Genomic DNA, 15,968 nt, shown 5'->3' with positions numbered 1-15,968 from the left:
TGGATCAGTCGTCCTGGCCCCTTTGCAGAGTAACAGCCCCAAAGCATGATGTTTCCACCACCATGCTTTACAGTAGGTATGGTGTTTGATGGATGCAACTCAGTATTCTTTTTCCTCCAAACACGACAAGTTGTGTTTCTACCAAACAGTTCCAGTTTGGTTTCATCAGACCATAGGACATTCTCCCAAAACTCCTCTGGATCATCCAAATGCTCTCTAGCAAACTTCAGACGGGCCCGGACATGTACAGGCTTAAGCAGTGGGACACGTCTGGCACTGCAGGATCTGAGTCCATGGTGGCGTAGTGTGTTACTTATGGTAGGCCTTGTTACATTGGTCCCAGCTCTCTGCAGTTCATTCACTAGGTCCCCCCGCGTGGTTCTGGGATTTTTGCTCACCGTTCTTGTGATCATTCTGACCCCACGGGGTGGGATTTTGCGTGGAGCACCAGATCGAGGGAGATTATCAGTGGTCTTGTATGTCTTCCATTTTCTAATTATTGCTCCCACAGTTGATTTCTTCACTCCAAGCTGGTTGGCTATTGCAGATTCAGTCTTCCCAGCCTGGTGCAGGGCTACAATTTTGTTTCTGGTGTCCTTTGACAGCTCTTTGGTCTTCACCATAGTGGAGTTTGGAGTCAGACTGTTTGAGGGTGTGCACAGGTGTCTTTTTATACTGATATCAAGTTTAAACAGGTGCCATTACTACAGGTAATGAGTGGAGGAAAGAGGAGACTCTTAAAGAAGAAGTTACATGTCTGTGAGAGCCAGAAATCTTGATTGCTTGTTTCTGACCAAATACTTATTTTCCACCATAATATGCAAATAAAATGAAAAAAAAACAGACAATGTGATTTTCTGGATTTTTTTTTCTCAGTTTGTCTCCCATAGTTGAGGTCTACCTATGATGTAAATTACAGACGCCTCTCATCTTTTTAAGTGGTGGAACTTGCACTATTGCTGACTGACTAAATACTTTTCTTCCCCACTGTATATACTGCATGCATGCAACATACATATATGCAACATGCATACTACATATATACTACATGCAACATGCATACTACATATATACTACATGCATGCAACATGCATACTACATATATACCACATATATACTACATGCATGCAACATACATATATACTACATATATACTACATGCATGCAACATACATATATACTACATAAATACTACATACATATATACTACATATATACTACATGCATGCAACATACATACTACATAAATACTACATGCATGCAACATACATATATACTACATATATACTACATGCATGCAACATACATACTACATATATACTACATGCATGCAACATACATACTACATATATACCACATATATACTACATGCATGCAACATACATATATACTACATATATACTACATGCATGCAACATGCATACTACATATATACTACATGCATGCAACATACATACTACATATATACTACATATATACTACATGCATGCAACATACATATATACTACATATATACTACATGCATGCAACATGCATACTACATATATACTACATGCATGCAACATACATACTACATATATACCACATATATACTGCATGCATGCAACATACATATATAATACATGCATGCAACATACATATATACAACATATATACTACATGCATGCAACATACATACTACATACATACTACATATATACCACATGCATGCAACATGCATACTACATATATACCACATATATACTGCATGCATGCAACATACATATATGCAACATGCATACTACATATATACTACATGGAACATGCATACTACATATATACTACATGCATGCAACATGCATACTACATATATACCACATATATACTACATGCATGCAACATACATATATACTACATGCATGCAACATACATATATACTACATATATACTACATGCAACATGCATACTACATATATACTACATGCATACTACATATATACCACATGCATGCAACATACATACATACTACTAGTGTTGAGCATTCCGATACTGCAAATATCGGGTATCGGCCGATATTCGCTGTATCGGAATTCCGATACCGAGTACCGATATTTTTTCAATATTGGATATCGGAATCGGAAGTTCCCATAATGCAAAGAGCCACTGCTGTGGCTCTGATTGGCTGCTGAAATGACGTCATCATGATGCGCGGTCTGTGCGCATCATGATGCGCCGTTAGTTCGGGCCTTCCGGGGGGTCTATGCCGACTGCCCGGGGGTCTGTACCGGCCTGCCTGGGGGTCTGTACCGGCCTGCCGGGGGTCTGTGCCAGCCTGCCGGGGGTCTGTGCCGACTGCCCGGGGCTCTGTACCGGCCTGCCGGGAGTCTGTGCCGACTGCCTGGGGCTCTGTACCGGCCTGCCGGGGGTCTGTGCCAACTGCCCGGAGGTCTGTGCTGACTGCCCGGGGGTCTGTGCGGACTGCCAGGGGTCTGTGCCGGTCTGCCGGGGGTCTGTGCCGGCCTGCCGGTGGTCTGTACCGACTGTCCGGGGGTCTGTGCAGGCTGCGGGGGTCTGTACCGGCCTGCCGGGGGGCTGTGCCGGCCTGCCGGTGGTCTGTACCGACTGTCCGGGGGTCTGAGCAGACTGCCGGGGGTCTGTACCGGCCTGCCGGGGGGCTGTGCCGGCCTGCCGGGGGGGCTGTGCCGACTGTCTGGGGGTCTGTGCAGGCTGCGGGGGTCTGTACCGGCCTGCCGAGGGGCTGTGCCGGCCTGCCGGTGGTCTGTACCGACTGTCCGGGGGTCTGAGCGGACTGCCGGGGGTCTGTACCGGCCTGCCGGGGGGCTGTGCCGGCCTGCCGGTGGTCTATACCGACTGTCCGGGGGTCTGAGCAGGATCGTCCGATGGGACTACAAGTCCCATCGGGCGATGCCTGCTACCATGATGGTGATTGACACATTAGCCAATGATGGGACAGTAGTAGTCCCATCATCCGGCTAATGTGTTGAATGTACAAAAAAAAAAAAATACATATTACATACATACTACATGCTACATACATACTACATATATACTACATGCATGCAACATGCATACTACATGCAACATGCATACTACATATATACTACATGCATGCAATATACATACATACAACATATACACTCACTGGCCACTTTATTAGGTACACCTGTCCAACTGTGTGTTAAGACTTAATTTCTAATCAGCCAATCACATGGCGGCAACTCAGTGCATTTAGGCATGTAGACATGGTCAAGACAATCTCCTGCAGTTCAAACCGAGCATCAGTATGGGGAAGAAAGGTGATTTGAGTGCCTTTGAACGTGGCATGATTGTTGGTGCCAGAAGGGCTGGTCTGAGAATTTCAGAAACTGCTGATCTACTGGGATTTTCACGCACAACCATCTCTAGGGTTTACAGAGAATGGTCCGAAAAAGAAAAAAAATCCAGTGAGCGGCAGTTCTGTGGCCGGAAATGCCATGTTGATGCCAGAGGTCAGAGGAGAATGGGCAGACTGGTTCGAGCTGATAGAAAGGCAACAGTGACTCAAATTGCCACCCGTTACAACCAAGGTAGGCAGAAGAGCATCTCTGAACGCACAGTGCGTCGAACTTTGAGGCAGATGGGCTACAGCAGCAGAAGACCACACTGGGTACCACTCCTCTCAGCTAAGAACAGGAAACTGAGGCTACAATTTGCACAAGCTCATCGAAATTGGACAGTAGAAGATTGGAAAAACGTTGCCTGGTCTGATGAGTCTCGATTTCTGCTGCGACATTCGGATGGTAGGGTCAGAATTTGGCGTAAACAACATGAAAGCATGGATCCATCCTGCCTTGTATCAACGGTTCAGGCTGGTGGTGGTGGTGTCATGGTGTGGGGAATTTTTTCTGGGCACTCTTTGGGCCCCTTGGTACCAATTGAGCATCGTTGCAACGCCACAGCCTACCTGAGTATTGTTGCTGACCATGTCCATCCCTTTATGACCACAATGTACCCAACATCTGATGGCTACTTTCAGCAGGATAATGCGCCATGTCATAAAGCTCGAATCATCTCAGATTGGTTTCTTGAACATGACAATGAGTTTACTGTACTCAAATGGCCTCCTCAGTCACCAGATCTCAATCCAATAGAGCATCTTTGGGATGTGGTGGAACGGGAGATTCGCATCAGGGATGTGCAGCCGACAAATCTGCGCCAACTGTGTGATGCCATCATGTCAATATGGTCCAAAATCTCTGAGGAATGCTTCCAGCACCTTGTTGAATCTCTGCCACGAAGAATTGAGGCAGTTCTGAAGGCAAAAGGGGGTCCAACCCCTTACTAGCATGGTGTACCTAATAAAGTGGCCAGTGAGTGTATACTACATGCATGCAACATGCATACTACATATATACCACATATATACCACATGCATGCAACATACATATATACAATATATATACTACATGCAACATGCATACTACATATATACCACATGCATGCAACATACATACATACTACTAGTGTTGAGCATTCCGATACTGCAAATATCGGGTATTGGCCGATATTCGCTGTATCGGAATTCCGATACCGAGTACCGATATTTTTTCAATATCGGATATCGGAATCGGAAGTTCCCATAATGCAAAGAGCCACTGCTGTGGCTCTGATTGGCTGTCGAAATGACGTCATCATGATGCGCGGTCTGTGCGCATCATGATGCGCCGTCAGTTCGGGCCTTCCGGGGGGTCTATGCCGACTGCCCGGGGGTCTGTACCTGCCTGCCGGGGGTCTGTGCCGACTGCCCGGGGATCTGTACCGGCCTGCCGGGGGTCTGTGCCGACTGCCCGGGGGTCTGTGCCGACTGCCCGTGGGTCTGTGCGGACTGCCGGGGGTCTATACCGGCCTGCCGGGGGGCTGTGCCGGCCTGCCGGTGGTCTGTACCGACTGTCCGGGGGTCTGAGTGGACTGCCGGGGGTCTGTACCGGCCGGTACAGACCCCCGCAGCCTGCACAGACCCCCGGACAGTCGGTACAGACCACCGGCAGGCCGGCACAGCCCCCCGGCAGTCTGCTCAGACCCCCGGACAGTCGGTACAGACCACCGGCAGGCCGGCACAGCCCCCCAGCAGGTCGGTACAGACCCCCGCAGCCTGCACAGCCCCCCGGCAGGCCGGCACAGCCCCCCGGCAGGCCGGTACAGACCCCCGGCAGTCCGCACAGACACCTGGGCAGTCGGCACAGACCCCCGGGCAGTCGGCACAGACCACCGGCAGGCCGGCACAGCCCCCCGGGAGGCCAGTACGGACCCCCGGCAGTCAGCACAGACCCCGGGCAGTCGGCACAGACCCCCGGCAGGCCGGTACAGAACCTCGGACAGTCGGCATAGACCCCCCCGGAAGGCCCGAACTGACGGCGCATCATGATGCGCACAGACCGCGCATCATGATGACGTCATTTCGACAGCCAATCAGAGCCACAGCAGTGGCTCTTTGCATTATGGGAACTTCCGATTCCGATATCCGATATTGAAAAAATATTGGTACTCGGTATCGGAATTCCGATACAGCGAATATCGGCCGATACCCGATATTTGCAGTATCGAAATGCTCAACACTATTCATCACCAAATTAAAATCTCCCATACAAATAACATGAGCATCTGGGTAATTCAGGGCGAAACGCAATGCCTTCTGGATAATGGACATATTTGCTGGAGGAGGGTTGTAAATACACAGGATAACATATTTCTGAGTCAATTAGCGCATGTACAAACACAAATCGTCCCTCAGGGTCTTTCCAGGCCTCCCTGGTCTCCCACAGAACATCTTTATGTATTAATAGTGAAACTCCCCTGGAATAGCTGGTGTGAAAGGCATGTATAAACCACTGTACCCATGGTTTTTGCACCCACCGAACCATATCCCTGGTCAGGTGCGTCTCAACCAGAGCCACAATATGAGGGCGATATTGTCTAATCTGTGAGAATACCTTCATTTTCTTTCTGGGGGTTTTATGCTCCTTACATTCCAGGTCATACAAATTAGCTCAGAACCCATTCCCGCCTATCTGGGTATGTTGTGCAGTGGTACCCGAACAGAATGTAGAGACATTACCTAGAGAACAAAGTTGGCATCGGCTGCGGCATTTACCTAAATACCTATAAAAACTAAAACCTTGAAAAGAGAAAGCACAAAACAAGAACTTAGTGATGTAGGAGCACAGTCTCACGCCCCCATCAAAAAATAAGGAAGGGGATACCATCACTGAACACAGCGTCCGGTATTGTTGGTAACTGGATCCTTGCCGAAGAAGCTCCAATTAGACCTGTAACTGAAAGGATTCAAATTAACAGCCGTCACATTAGGATTCCTTCGCAGGGGATCCCCCATGGGACTGCAGCCACTCAGCCGCCTCCGCCGGATCTGTAAAAAACATGGAGGTACCTCCGTGATCAACCCGGAGCCGGGCCGGGTATATCATCGAGTACACAATGTTTCTGTCCCTGAGCCGTTTCTTGACCTCGATGAACTGTGCCCGCTGCTTCTGCAATTCCATGGAGAAGTCCGGAAAGATGGAGACGACAGCATTATTGAAATTGATGGGACTTTTTAGTTGTGCAGACGTAGAGTGGTGTCCCTGTCCTTACAATTGAGCAGGCGTGCCAGGAAAGGCTGAGGTGGGGCCCCCGGAGGCAGGAGTTTTGTAAGGACCCTGTGGGCTCTTTCAATAGCGAACATTGGGGAGAATTCATCCCCCAGGGAGGTCTTAAGCCAGTCCTCCTGAAACTGCTCAGGATGCTGACCTTCCGAGCGCTCAGGCAGGCCAATAATGCGGATATTATTCCGACGCATTCTATTTTCCAAGTCGTCCGCCTTTTGTTTCCAAGCATTCATGGAGCCCGCCACCTTCGTCAATTTGGCCTCCATAGGTGTAATGTTATGCTCCACCCTGGAAACCCTCGTCTCCACCTCCGTAATACGTCCCTTCATGGCCTGCATATCGTGACGAAGCCTCCCCACCTCCGTGTAGACATCCTCGATTTTCTCCATCAGGGATGTCCTGGTCAGCGAGATAGCCTGCATCAACTGCTCCTGCTCCGTCTCCTCCTCATCCGCAGAAGGGCTATTTTTGCGTTGAACTTGAGAGGAGGTATTCCTAAGGAGTCGGGCACTTTCGGAGGGGTTGGGTCTTGCATACTCTTTTAATTTTTCTGCCGCTCCTGGCCCTTTAAATCGACTCATGACTGATTGCAATACGATCTAGTGAGGCAGTCAGAAATATGTACCCCGGACAATTCCCACCGCAGAGGGCAATCACAGCAGGGTTAATAATAGATATTATAGTTTCAGCATAGGCCGCAGATAGGAGGCTATATATAATCGTGAGCACTATTCATAAGAGTCCCTTGCGGCCAGGGGAGGGAGAGGGATCCCCACCCAGACAGCAGTAGTGGGGGGAGGGTGCTCAAAGCCTCCCTCAGTAATGGCACCAGCCAGCGCAGTGAGGGGTTAACGGAGGGGAGAATAACACGCAGGGTCCAATTTTCCAGGGCACTCACCACGTGTCCCCTCTATCGGTCTGCCAGTATCTTCACTGCCTGCGGTGCAGCGGTGTGAATCAGCGCCGCAGCTCTCAGCAGCAGAGCCGCGTGCCCAAGATGGCCACCACCTCGTGGAGGAGCAGGATCAGCCGCCCGCCTGCAGCAACCACCTCACGCTCTCTTGCGGGGCACCAGGGGGTCCCAACGTCCAGGGGGTCCAGATCGCCACCAGTAAGTTATGTAGAAAGGGGTCTAGATGCCAGGATTTCTTCAGGATTCTAAGGAGCTCTTTCAGCAGCGTCCTCTCCTGCACGCTACATAGCCACGCCACCAATATTGACCGATTTTCAAGCGAGACTAAACAAAAAAAACTAAAATCATATTATCCGAAACAGTCAGAAAACTAGCCCCATATTGGCAGATCCCAGACCTCAGACTATATACTGTGTAAGTTTATAAGTCACTCCAGTGTCAGGAATAGATAGTATGTGATAATACAGTATCATTCTTGTGTTTTCTCCTATAGGGACTGCCCTAGTTTGGTAATGTAGCTGCTGATAATTAGTAGTGCAGACAAATTGTCCCAGACTAAACTCAGTCTTCAGTCGGCCCAATATGTACCACTCAGGGAAAACTTACCTGCTCCAAAGATCATTAGCAGCTTCTAACTAATGGCCATGCTGCGGTCTGTCAGGGAATGAGTGCAATATCGTTATACAGACTAGGGATATGTGCAATCATAATGTCTGGGAGATCTGTGCCATTATTTAGTATGAATATGGAAATTATCTCTGACAGGTAAGTGTTCCCTGAGTGGTATATACGGTATTATCACATACTATCTATTCCTGACACTGGAGGGGCTTATAAACTTACACAGTAAATAGTCTGAGGTCTGGGATCTGCCAATATGGGGCTAGTTTTCTGACTGTTTCGGATAACATGATACATGATTTTAGGGTTTTCTTCGTCTAGTCCCGCTTGAATATAGTTCAATATTAAATAGTCTCCTGATGAATGATTGATGAATCCAATGAATATTCATTTCTCTTAAGTAGCGGCACACGTGACCGCCGGCAGCAGCAGGAAGCTGGTGACTGACACTGCGCGCTACCGAAGAGGAATGAATACTCACTGCTCTCTGTGCACACAGTCCCGGTGAGTGCTCCGGCAGCTGTGCTCTGTATATGAGCAGTGCATGACGTCCCTGCCATGTGCTGCTTACAAGCATAAAGCAGTTGCTGGCATCGGAGCAGGATGCTGTGAGGGAGCGCCGGGTAGGTAAGTGTAATTTTTTTAATGTATTTTGATGGGGCCATGTATACCAGGACTGGGATGGGGGCCAATCATACCAGAATAGCGATTGGGCCCTGCATAACAGGACGACATGGGGGCCCTGCATACCAGGATAAGGATGGGGCCAATCATACCAGAATAGCGATTGGGCCCTGCATAACAGGACGACATGGGGGCCCTGCATACCAGGATAAGGATGCGGCCATGCATACCAGGACGAGATGGGGGCCCTGCATACCAGGGTAAGGATGGGGGCCATGCATACCAGGATAGGGATGAGGGCAATCATTCCTGCCAGGATAGGGATGAGGGATCCATGCATACCAGGATAGGGATGAGAGATCCATGCACACCAGGATAGGGATGAGGGAACCATATATACCAGGATGAGATGGGGACACTGCATACCAGGACAGGGATGGGGCCATGCATACCAGTATAGGAATGAGGGCCATGCATACCAGAATGGGGATCAGGGGGCCATGCATACCAGGGTAGGGAATATTAAGTACAGAATCGACCACATTTTTTGCTTTAATTTTTTTCCCTAATTTCCTGCTCTGAAACGGGTGCGTTTTATAGTTCACAAAATACAGCATATATATTTTTTTTTTCTCAGTGAACTCATTCCTCATGTTTGGCCTCATTAAAATAAAACCAGTCATACTCCACTGGCGTGCCGGCTCCACTTCAGCGGTGTTGAGACTCACTGTCCCGGGGCTTATGTGAGGTTCTCACATCACACGAGCCCTGCACCCAATCAGCGGCAGCTTCACTGTTCCTTCCTTCGGATGTATTGAACATCGAGAGGAAGCCAGGGCTGCGGCTGCTCTCTGACGGCCTCATGATGCTTGATTTGTCTGAAGGTGGGGACAGTGACGTCAGCGCTGATTGGGCACAGGGCTCACATGACGTAAAAACCTCAAAAGAGCCCCAAGAACACAAGTGCCGACACCACTGAAACGGAGCCAGCATGGGAGGTTTGTGGAGGAATGAGAAGGGGTTGTCCAACTAGTTGTTAACCTTTTCATCAAAAATCCCACACAGGGAAAAGTCATTATTATACCTAGAGGGCGAGAAATGAATGACAGGAAAATTTTGTTGACCTTCAAAATAACTCAGACGGGCAGAACCTATTGTGAGGTAGCACTGTCATTCAAGTAGGGGATACTCGCTCAGCAGCCACAAAATCAGATCCGGCACAGATTTTCCATAAACTCATAACAGTCCATGCGGTTTATTCAGCAGCATAAACCCATAGCAGTAACATAAACTTCATAACATCAGTACAGCGTCCATGGCAGAGTTCAGCTCTGTAATCCTTTAGCATACAGGTTAAGCAAATGTCCATTACACAGGCTCTTCAGCCTCAGTGTTATCTCACCCCGTCAGGGTCACTCATGGTTCCTTCACCATCATGCGGCAGACGTCCATTCCCTCCAGGGATTTACCAGGCACGTGCAGCCATTAACACAGGGTTCACTTACTGTCAGAAGGCAGCCCCATCTCACTCAGACGGGACCTTCCACACTGGACCAACCAGGTCCCACCATTCACCACATGTGACCTACCCTGGCCACGTTATATGGTCCATAGCCGCGCCCACCGGGTCACATGACTATGACCTCATCACAGGTCCTTCAACCACTCACACTCTTTACAACAGTGTTCTTTAAACACACCCCCTGGGTGGGTTTGTAGGTAGCCAGGTCCGCCCATCTCTCTAGTTACCTAGAGACTTCTCCCTGACACATTGAAGCAACACCTCAGCAATGTCCTTGCTGATCAACACACATACATAAGTCTCCATGTCAAGGCCACCCACCTTGAGATACATAACCATCCTTCAGGATTCTGACACTCATCCTCTCTCTTGGGACATCCACACAGCGCCCCCTAGCGGACACAGTGGTTACTACACCACACTATATATATTATTCACAAATTGTACAAAAACATGATGCACGCGGCGTGCGTTCAAGGATGGAATATGATATGGGAGTTTTATAGGATAAATTCAAGGTGAGAATATTATATGGGAGTTTTATAGGATAAATTCAAGGTGAGAATATTATATGGGAGATTTATAGGATAAATTCAAGGTGAGAATATTATATGGGAGTTTTATAGGATAAATTCAAGGTGAGAATATTATATGGGAGTTTTATAGAATAAATTCAAGGTGAGAATATTATATGGGAGTTTTATAGGATAAATTCAAGGTGAGAATATTATATGGGAGTTTTATAGGATAAATTCAAGGTGAGAATATTATATGGGAGATTTATAGGATAAATTCAAGGTGAGAATATTATATGGGAGTTTTATAGGATAAATTCTAGGTGAGAATATTATATGGGAGTTTTATAGGATAAATTCAAGGTGAGAATATTATATGGGAGTTTTATAGAATAAATTCAAGGTGAGAATATTATACGGGAGTTTTATAGGATAAATTCAAGGTGAGAATATTATATGGGAGTTTTATAGGATAAATTCAAGGTGAGAATATTATATGGGAGTTTTATAGAATAAATTCAAGGTGAGAATATTATATGGGAGTTTTATAGGATAAATTCAAGGTGAGAATATTATATGGGAGTTTTATAGGATAAATTCAAGGTGAGAATATTATATGGGAGATTTATAGGATAAATTCAAGGTGAGAATATTATATGGGAGATTTATAGGATAAATTCAAGGTGAGAATATTATATGGGAGTTTTATAGGATAAATTCAAGGTGAGAATATTATATGGGAGTTTTATAGGATAAATTCAAGGTGAGAATATTATATGGGAGTTTTATAGGATAACTTCAAGGTGAGAATATTATATGGGAGTTTTATAGGATAAATACAAGGTGAGAATATTATATGGAAGTTTTATAGGATAAATTCAAGGATGGAATATTATATGTGAGTTTTATAGGATAAATTCAAGGTGAGAATATTATATGGGAGTTTTATAGAATAAATTCAAGGTGAGAATATTATACGGGAGTTTTATAGGATAAATTCAAGGTGAGAATATTATATGGGAGTTTTATAGGATAAATTCAAGGTGAGAATATTATATGGGAGTTTTTTAGGATAAATTCAAGGTGAGAATATTATATGGGAGTTTATAGGATAAATTCAAGGTGAGAATATTATATGGGAGTTTTATAAGATAAATTCAAGGTGAGAATATTATATGGGAGTTTTATAGGATAAATTCAAGGTGAGAATATTATATGGGAGATTTATAGGATAAATTCAAGGTGAGAATATTATATAGGAGTTTTATAGAATAAATTCAAGGTGAGAATATTATATGGGAGTTTTATAGAATAAATTCAAGGTGAGAATATTATATGGGAGTTTTATAGAATAAATTCAAGGTGAGAATATTATATGGGAGTTTTATAGGATAAATTCAAGGTGAGAATATTATATGGGAGTTTTATAGGATAAATTCAAGGTGAGAATATTATATGGGAGTTTTTTAGGATAAATTCAAGGTGAGAATATTATATGGGAGTTTATAGGATAAATTCAAGGTGAGAATATTATATGGGAGTTTTATAAGATAAATTCAAGGTGAGAATATTATATGGGAGTTTTATAGGATAAATTCAAGGTGAGAATATTATATGGGAGATTTATAGGATAAATTCAAGGTGAGAATATTATATAGGAGTTTTATAGAATAAATTCAAGGTGAGAATATTATATGGGAGTTTTATAGGATAGATTCAAGGTGAGAATATTATATGGGAGATTTATAGGATAAATTCAAGGTGAGAATATTATATGGGAGATTTATAGGATAAATTCAAGGTGAGAATATTATATAGGAGTTTTATAGAATAAATTCAAGGTGAGAATATTATATGGGAGTTTTATAGGATAGATTCAAGGTGAGAATATTATACGGGAGATTTATAGGATAAATTCAAGGTGAGAATATTATATGGGAGATTTATAGGATAAATTCAAGGTGAGAATATTATATGGGAGTTTTATAGGATAACTTCAAGGTGAGAATATTATATGGGAGTTTTATAGGATAAATTCAAGGTGAGAATATTATATGGGAGTTTTACAGGATAAACCAAATACCAACAGAAAATAAACGACCAAAACAAACATTTATCAGTAAAAATAACTCCTCTTTATTAGGTAAAGTATGAAAGAATTGCACCATTTTCCGATACCCGTCGCGTGTCCATTTTTCATGATTTTGGGCTGGGTTTGGGATTATTTTTTGTGTGCCAAGCTGATGATTTTAATGGAGACCATTTTGGTGCAGATACGATCTTTTGATCGCCCGTTATTGCATTTTAATGCAATGTTGCGGCGACCAAAAAAACATAATTCTGGTGTTTTGGCTTTTTCTCGTTACGCCATTTAGCGATCGGTTTAAATGTTTTTTTTATATTGATAGATCGGGCGATTCTGAACGCGGTGACACCAAATATGTATATGTTTTAGTTTCTTTCTATTGTTTTATTTTGAATGGGGCGAAAGGGCAGTGATTTAAACTTTTATATATTTTTTATATATTTTTAAAAACTTTTTTTACTTTTGGCATTGTGAAGACATACAGCATTGTATCTTAATTAACCAGATGACTATTTTTTAGCAAACGAAGAATAATAGAATGTTATCTGTATGTTGGCTTTAAAGTTAAGTGTAGATTTCTAGTTGGTCAAGAAAACAGACTTTTGTTTGTGTAAGTCGGTAATACTGACTTTTATTGTGCGCTTATCCTTGATCACTGGTGATGTTTGCTGATATGCTAATTATACATTGTGTTATGGAGCCAGTTTGTTGACTTCTAAAGCAGAGAGAGAAAAACTATGCAAATAGTTTAAATAATCAAGTAATGCTATAATAATCTCATCTCCATTCTTAAGGCCCTTTTACATTTAGCGATGCACCAGCGATCCAACCAGCAATCCGACCCGGTCAGGATCGCTGGTGCATCGCTAAATGATCGCTAGTGAGCTTTCATACAGAAAGATCTCACAGCGATGCAGCAGCGACGCAGCGCACGATACTCACCTTTCACACATAGCGATCCTGCGTCCTCCCGCCCGCCTCCACGCGTCGCTGGACGTCACAGCAGGAAGTCTCAGCAGGAAGCAGGCAACGAGAAATGGAGCCGGACATTCTCGCGCGATCAGCGATGGACAGCGGGGGAGCCGGTCGCTGGTAAGTATCACACATAGCGATATCGCTAGCAATATCGCTATAACGTCACAAAACCAGTGACGATTTAGCGATATTGCTAGCGATATTGCTTAGTGTAAAACCCCCTTTAGGGTCCCGTTACACTAAACAATGCACCAGCGATCCTGACAACGATACGACCTGCTCAGGATCCCTGGTGAGCTGTCAAACAGGCAGATCTCACCAGCGGTCAGGACAAACGAGGACGCTGGTATCCAAGGTAAACAGCGGGTAACTAAGCGCCGCAGCACTAATGTGCCCCATCTTGGGTGCTGTGCGGGGACTGTTCTATGTGTTATCTGCCTGTTCTGTGGTAGAATAAAGCATTGCCCACACTGTGTTACCCTCACCCTGTGTTGCCTGAGTAGCGTTTTGCCCATATTAAAAGGAGAGCGGGAGTTCGGCAGGACGATCCCTGGTCCATGCGTTTTCAGCTAGTGGGCAGCGCTCATAGCATTCCAGCAGTGACAACCATAGACTTCTGCTGGAGGCCTCTCGTTGTCATGCCAACCCATTGGTGACCCGCGATCATGTGACGGGGTCACTGATGGGCGGGATTTCCGGCGCACTTGCTGACATGTGCCAGAAAAGATGTGGCCTCAGTGCTGGAGCCGACATCAAATGGGACAGTCCGACATCGGCATACATTTACCCCTGATGTCAGAAAGGGGTTAAAGGGGATTGTTTTCACAGAGACAGAAGTGGTGATCAATCATGTATACATACAGATAATTACAGAAATACACAGCTTCTAATGGTAAATAGTATAGAGTTACCACAAGAAATATAATTTGTGTAAACCAGGTGTAGATATAAAAATTCAGGCAAATGTCAAATGTAGCTCCACCTAGTGGCTGTGTGCAAAAGTGCCATCATAGAGTAAAATGTATCCTAAGAGAGCGTCACTATCAAGGTGGAGATGAGATTAAAGGGAAGGTGCCGTGATTTTTGATAATTTATTATAAAAATGAAAATTATGTAAAAAGATGTTTTCATCTAAGCTTGACGCTGTTATGTTTATTTTTTTACTCTTTTAGTGCAGCCACTGGGTGCTGCCATTTTACCTTGCAGGTCTGTAATGGCTGCTGAACGACACTTTCCGTCATCAAATACGGCAGTCCCTGGGCATAGGAGACAGCGGTCGGACACCGAACCTATCTCTCACTCAATTCACAGCTGTAGTTGTGGCCAGGCGCCATTTTATTAGACACCAGCGCTTATCCGCTGAGCTCCATTTACACTATCGCTAGCCCTATTATGCCGGATGCTGTACTGTTCACTTCCAGCATAACAGGTCTCGGATGGTCACACCACACCTACCGGAGGAGGTGCAGGAGATCAGGACAGGATACCGGAGAAGCTCCTGGAGACCTGATGAGCTGCTGCCTGATGGAGAACCGATGAACTGCTGCCTGATGGAGACCCAACGAACTGCTGCCTGCTGGAGACCCAACGAACTGCTGTCTGCTGTAGACTCGATGAGCTGCTGTCTGCTGTAGACCCGACGAACTGCTGTCTGCTGGAGACCCGACGCGCTGCTGCCTGCTGGAGACCCGACGAGCTGCTGTCTGCTGGAGACCCGACGCGCTGCTGCCTGATGGAGACCCGACGAGCTGCTGTCTTCTGGAAACCCAATGAACTGCTGTCTGCTGTAGACCCAATGAACTGCTGCCTGCTGGAGACCCGACGAACTGCTGCCTGCTGGAGACCCGACGCGCTGCTGCCTGCTGGAGACCCGACGCGCTGCTGCCTGCTGGAGACCCGACGAACTGCTGCCTGCTGGAGACCCGACGAGCTGCTGTCTGCTGGAGACCCAATGAACTGCTGTCTGCTGTAGACCCGATGAGCTGCTGTCTGCTGGAGACCCGACGCGCTGCTGCCTGCTGGAGACCCGACGAGCTGCTGTGTGCTGTAGACCCAATGAGCTGCTGAAGAC

Source organism: Dendrobates tinctorius, unplaced genomic scaffold (assembly GCF_039654945.1).
Source record: "Dendrobates tinctorius isolate UK_male_01 unplaced genomic scaffold, ASM3965494v1 ptg000233l, whole genome shotgun sequence".
Lineage (NCBI taxonomy): Eukaryota > Metazoa > Chordata > Amphibia > Anura > Dendrobatidae > Dendrobates > Dendrobates tinctorius.
Note: the sequence above shows the minus strand (reverse complement) of the source record.